This window comes from Protopterus annectens, chromosome 9.part0 (genome assembly GCF_019279795.1).
Source record: "Protopterus annectens isolate FY-2018-M chromosome 9.part0, PAN1.0, whole genome shotgun sequence".
NCBI lineage: Eukaryota > Metazoa > Chordata > Ceratodontiformes > Protopteridae > Protopterus > Protopterus annectens.
The window spans coordinates 1,081,559,024-1,081,565,839 of record NC_056743.1 but is presented as its reverse complement, the minus strand read 5'-3'; the positions used below and the strand labels follow the sequence as shown (position 1 = coordinate 1,081,565,839).

General features: G+C 41.6%; 1 protein-coding gene across 1 annotated transcript in view; it reads right to left on the bottom strand.

The window, feature by feature from the left end:
- Positions 1 to 5,803, bottom strand: part of PRR13 (proline rich 13) — a 211,944-nt gene extending 206,141 nt beyond the window's left edge. The window contains exon 1 of the mRNA XM_044083911.1: positions 5,675 to 5,803. The gene's annotated coding sequence lies outside the window, so the exon portion shown is untranslated. The remainder of the gene's footprint in view (positions 1 to 5,674) is intronic.
- Positions 5,804 to 6,816: the final 1,013 nt, after the last annotated feature.

The window sequence follows — 6,816 nt, the reverse complement described above, 5'->3', positions numbered from 1 at the left end:
CTGAGATTGAACAGTAGTTTTATGTTTGTGTTTAGCTCTTCTTGGAGTTCATGTAGGACGCAGCCCGGGACACCGTCTGGTCCCATTGATGCTGTGTTTTTTGCTTTGGAGAGGGCGGCTCTTACCTGAGCATCTGAGATGTCAGGGGGGCAGCACTCTGCTGGGATAGATATTTGCCCTTTGGTGGGGAAGTTTGCGCTGAACCTGTCAGCTAGGATGTTGGCAATGTCTGTGGGTTCAGTGTATTTTTTGTCATTTTGGACTAATTCTGAGCATATCTGGGAATTACCACCCAGGTTCCTAACATAACTAAAGAAAGCCTTGTGATTATCCTTAGTGTCCTGTGCAAGTTTTCTCTTGAAGCTGGCCTTAGACAATTTTATGAGTGCACGTAGTTTTTTTGCTAATACTGATCAGTGATGCCTTCCCTTTTTGGGATTTTGCTCTATCATTTAGTAGCTTCCTCCTTCTATTGTATAGTTTGTTTATGACTGGGGTCCACCAGACAGGATGTCTGCCTTTGGAGGATTGGGTCTTGGTTTTATTTGGGATCGCATGATCCATGCATTCCTGAAGGTGTTCATAGAATGCGTTTATAAAGGATTTCTAAGAGTCTGATGGGTAAATGTACTTGGATTAAAGCCCAGCTGAAATATGATCCTGGCTAATCAAGACCAAACATTCTTCTGCAACAGGAGCATACCATTTAGAAAACATAAATGACACAACCTTTACTCTTCAGATGTAAAATCATGTCCATTTGCATTTCATGTTCATAGGTTCATAGGTTCATACTAGGCTATCTGCCCGAGGGCATTTATAAGCCTAGCCCATAGTTTTGTGGCTTACGCCACCCCTTTAGTTTGGAGAAACTATGCCCATTATTTTGCTGTGCCTCTGTCAAGCAGTGACACTGAGGTAACCCCTGGGGTGTATCTGCGATCTCCCATCCATTGGTCAAGATTCCTCTTGAACAAGGCCAGCGAGGTGCTCTGCCTCACATAAACCGGGATTTTGTTCCACAGCATAGGGAGTCTTTGGGTGATGAATCTATCCCTCCAGCACGTCCTATTAATAACCGTGTCGAGGTTTAAGTCTCCGCCTTGTGGCTCTGAGGGATCTAGATTTTTTGAGATGAAGCATGTTCATCAAATCTGGGTTTGACATGGCCTTGTATGTCAGGCATAGGTCACCTCTGAGCAAGCGGTAAGCAACTGAATATAACTGGAGTTCTTTCAGTCGGGCAGCATAAGACAGATTTTTGAGACCCTTTATCCTTTTGGTGAGCAACTTTTGTGGCCTCTCCAGCTGCTGCAAGTGTCGGGTCAGATACATTCCGAATGGGGTATTGTACTCGATCATTGGTCTGATGAGTGATGAGTATAGGGAGACTATAACTTCCCTTGATCTAGATGTGAATCCCTTCATGATAAGGTGGGCAATGTAGAAGGTCTTCCTAACTACTTTAGCAATATGAGTGTCGAATGAAAGGCTACTGTCAACCTGGGTTCCCAGGTCCCTAATAACTTCTTCTGTGTTCGGGGGATTGCCACCTATATGGTAGCTAGGGGTAACTTTATTTTTCCCGAAGGGTATGACTATGCATTTCTTGGCATTTAACTTTAGGCCATGGCTCTGGCACCAGTTATCCGTTTCTGTGAGACCCTTCTGAAGGATATCTGTGTCGGATGTGTTTTCAACCACGGCGGCCAGTTTGGAGTCATCTGCAAACTTTGTCAGCCATAACCGTCCTGTGTTTGGTTGTACTTCAGAAAAGTAGATGCCAAACAAGAGTCGCGCCAGGACTGAGCCCTGTGGGACACCACTTGTGACAGGCTTTGAGTCTGACATGGCGCCAGCAACTCTGACCCTGTGGGTTCTGTCACTCAGCCAGTTTGCAACCCATCTTGTAATGTATGGGTTTACATTTAAGTTGATGAGTTTTTCAATGATACCCGAGTGAGGTATTGTATCAAAAGCCTTCGCCAGGTCTAGGTAGGCTGTATGGACTGCCTTTCCTCATCAATGGCCTTGGTGACTGTTTCAAAAAGTCAACCAAGTTTAGAAGGCATGATCTGCCTTTGACAAAGCCAAACTGGGGTTGGATCCAAAGTCTGCAAGTTCCCTATGTCTTTATTTATGAGATCCATTATGATCCTCTCCATGGCTTTGCAGATAAGGCTTGTCAAGCTAATGGGACAGTAATTTCCAGGGTCGGTGGAGGCACCGCCTTTGTGGAGTGGGACCACAGTCAGCGCCACTCCTGGCACGATCCGGAGGTGAGACTAAGATTAAACAGCTGTCCTAACTGTGGGTTTAATTCCTCGTTGAGTTCATGGAGCACACAGCCGGGGACACCATCAGGTCCCATGGATGCTGTGTTCTTTGCCTTGGAGAGAGCAGTTCTCACCTGGGCGTTAGAGATGTTTGGGGGCTACAATCATTTGGTACAGATATCTCTCCTTTAGGGGAAGGGGAGAAGTTTGCACTGAACCTGTCAGCCAGTATGTTGGCAATGTCTGTAGGATCAGTAATCTTCACATCATTTTGAACTAATTCTGAGCATATCTGGGAGTTTCCTCCTAGGTTTCTGACATAGCTAAAGAATGCCTTATGGTTGTCTTTAGAGTCCTTAGCTATTTTTTCTCAAAATTAGCTTTGGATGATTTTATGAGAGCTCTTAGCTTTTTACTTATAGTGATCAGCGGTGTCTTACCTTTTAAGGATTTTGCTCTATCTTGTAGTAGCTTTCTCCTTTTGTTGTAGAGTTTGTTTATGGCTGGGGTCCACCAGACTGGACGCTTGCCTTTGGTACAAAGAGTCTTTGTTTTGCTTGGGATTGCCTGATCCATGCAGCCTGCAGGTGCTGGTAGAAGGCATTTGTAAGTGATTCAGCGGTTTGAGTAATGTTAACCGCCGGCTCAGGGGCCTTAAAGGAGACCACACTAGTCTTTAGAAGTGTGAAGTCGGCTTTCGAGAAGTTCTTTACTGTGGTCTTTTTCATTTCGGTGGGGCGGATGAGGACCTCCAGTGAGATTAGTTTGTGATCAGATCTCACCAGTGAGGGGTATACTTCCGCGCTGAACATTGTGCTCCCATGTTCGTGATGATGAGATCAAGTAAGTTTTCTCCTCTTGTGGGGATGGTGACTAGTTGTTCCATGGCATTTGAGTTTATGAATTCCAGGAACTTTTGGGCTAGAGTAGTGTTCCCAGTCTATATTAGGGTAGTTGAAGTCACCTAGTATGATGGTGTTCGGAGATACATTTATCCCTCCAGTGTTTTCAGGAAGGCCATATGAGGTTCCTGAGTTTGCAGGGTGGCCTGTAACATGCTACAAATTGCAGAGCAGTCTTGCCTATGGTTAATTGCACCTGGATGGTTTCCGATGCATCGTGCGATGCCACCAATCTTGAGGTGTGGGTGTCCTTGATGAATATGGATACCCCTCCTCCTTTCTTGGTATTGTCCGGGTTTTGGGGCCGGAACGCATGATATGAGGTAAAACCTAATAGTGCTGGGGTGCTCTCAGGAGCCTTGAACCAGGTTTCTGTCACAGCACAGACATCGATGTTCTCCATACTGAGAAGGGCCTCGAGTGCGTGCATCTTATAACTATGCAGTCTGTCCATAACACACTACTACTTCTTTTCTATACATTATACTAACCAACTTTTTAAAGTTTTCCTCATCATTGTATAGTTTAAGCCTTTTGGCTTCTTCAAAAACTCTATCATCAAACTGTAATCTAAATCCAGTCCTTCCTCTGACAATACAGTCAATATTTAATGAGAGGTTACTAGTAGTTATGCAGTACTTGTTACTTTTGGATCTCTACAGTTTATATATTTTGATATGCAACCAAGCATTTTGTTCGTTTTAAACACTGCATGAATTTTAATTTTAAAGAATTCGCTCTTAATATTAATACAAATGCCATTCCTTAGGAAATAAAACATCTTACAAAGACTTTAGCCACAGAATATATTACACCAAATTTATTGTAATTTTTTTTTTTATGAAGCAGTCTACCTATTTACCCAATCAGTTCCTCCAAATATCTCTGTAGACCACACTGATAATCATCAACAACTGTACTTTTTTTTTTGTTTTGTAATTCACTAAATTCAAAATTTCAACCCAGCATTCATGTGAGTACAGTGCTGCATCAAATACAAAGTCCACTGGTATCCCAGATACAGTCTTGGAATCTAACCAAACAACCACTCTTAATTTTTCGAGCAATCTACTATGTGGAACAGTGCCAAAGGCCTTAAAATTAAAGTCATATGCATATTGTCATATTCATCACCCTATTTACTGGCTGGACTATAAAACTGGCACAGACTTACAACAGAAATACACTTCACAACTACATATAAAACACACCGAAGAAAAAAAGAGAATACAAGAACAGCCAAGCTAAAAAAAATAAAATAATAATAAAATGAATGAATGAAACTAGCAAAATGAGTCTGTCAACAGGGCATGTTTTATCAAGGGGAAAAGGATGAGTGACATACCACAGGTCATCCACGGGACTAAATCCAAGTCAATACACAGCTGGTGCAATAGAGTGCAGGTCATACTGGACAGCACAGCTGATGGACTTACGAATTGCAAAACATCTACTTTTACATATTTATAAATGTTGTCCAGTATTTATTTTACAGCTCAAATACGGCAAGAACTTTAAATACTACACCTTGACTGATGCAGCAGTGAAACAACTGGCTGCCGGGGAGTATGAAGAGAAAGGGTAGTTTAAAAACATATACAGATTCCTAAGCTTCTCTTAAAGACTCGTGGCTCCAACAAATGGACAGTGGTTAGAATCCAGTATCTTTGAAGATACTAGGAAGAACTTAAAAGGTCTTCATCGAAACACAAGTACTAAAAATAATCCTGACTGAATGATCTTAACGAACGAATTGCGCTTTTTTATTAATGCACAACGTTTACTTACTCTTAAAATACGGTAACATAATAATAAGAAAATTCTGGGGCGTGGTTGAAAAAGGTCAACAAATAGGACCACCTATCTGGTTACAAAACAGTAAATAAGGAAGTGTGCCCCTTTTTCAGTAATGTTTTGAATCGATACACTAAGATAATGTAAAACGCCTATAGCAATCAGTGGCAAAACCAAGAGTCAACAAAGACTAAAATAATCAAGCAATGAGCAAAACTTTTAAAAATGTGCGTTTCCCCTAATTGCACATCGCACCGTAGACTACACTCAACGCTCAAGAAGAATCATTATTTCTATCATTATTTCAGATCATGCTTTCAAGTATTCCACAGATATGCTTCCTCAAAGTATGTTTTCTCTCCTGCTATCATGTTTCTGCAACTAAAAAAATGGCCTTTGGAACAGAAAATCCTCCCCACCCAAACATACAGGTCATTAATAACCTAGTGCATCAATTATACGAGTCAGCATCACTAACAGGCTCACAGTATCATGCAAGAACTGCAGTTTTCTATTACAGTTGCAATCTTTTATCACAGACACCTTAAAATAATTAGAATTCTCCAACAATGAACAAACTTTTAACATCTACAGCGATTCAGTTCGCATACAGCATTTCCTGAAAATATACGACTGTCTCCCATGCATTTCCTAATTCTCAAGTGTCTTTTCTAAAACACTATTTTTTCCCCATTTACCTACCTTCAGCAATACAGCTTCTTTTTACTTAGTCACTACTTCCTTGTAAACCTTTAAGTTTTATGAGAATATTTTAGTCACCTCCTACCACCTCAAAACATACGGAGAAGATTGCTGCCGGAAGTAAAAAGAATAATTTGATTGGCTTTTCGTTTTGTCAAAAGTCAGAGTCTGATTTGACAAAATGCGTTTCACTCGTATCTCTGTTTAAGCCAGGACCAATGATTAACGAATAATAAACTGACATATAACTGTATGAAAGACGAGACGAGCACTAATCGGACTGCCCCTCGTTTACTTCTAATTTCAAAGCTGAGGTTGGTGAATTGGCAATCCACGTAAATTTCCCATAGTGATGTCTGTGCGTTCGTTCTTTCTTGAGCTGGCACCGTGTTGTGACCTACCATATCGGTGTAAGAGTGAACTGATGGAGGTGGCCATTACTTGCAGTTGCAACTAAACACAAGGCTAAATTAAATATATTATCAGTACACTAATATGAAAAAAAGAAGGGGCACTTTTCCAATTTATTTAATGAAGGTAGACCACAATGGGGGCACAGGGTGGGGGGTGCCGTGGAGCCCTTTTGCCTAGGGCACCAGTTGACTGAAGGTCGCTCGCTGTTCTTTCTTTTCATATTAATGTACTGGTAATATATTTAATTTAGCTTTTTGTTTAGTTGCCCTGCGGTGCCCGAAGCAGTTCACAAGTGCAGGTCAGCCGACTCCTGAAATTTTCTTTTTCGAGTTTCAGACCTGAAGTCTTCACAAAGATAAGTACACTGTTAGGGATCCGTTTTTCTTGTTCTAACCGATGTCAGAAAAAATTAACAATTGTCTTGCCAGTGGAAAGCAAATACCTAATAGGGATTTCCATTCTTACTGCGTCACCTGTTTAGGCCCAGACCACGACATCCCTCGCTGTCGGTTTTGTGCCTTGTTCAACGCCCAAACTATTCGTCGCTGGGCTATTTTTGTAACTAAGTACTTTCGTTCTCGATCTCCGTACTCCGAAATGGCTTCGTTAAGCCATCCGATTACCGATCTTCCAAAAAAAAGTAAGGATAAAGACAGAGACAGACAGCATAGGTCCAAAACTGTCGACAACGCTTCCGTTAAGCTAGTCACCAGTCCGCCGGTACTCAG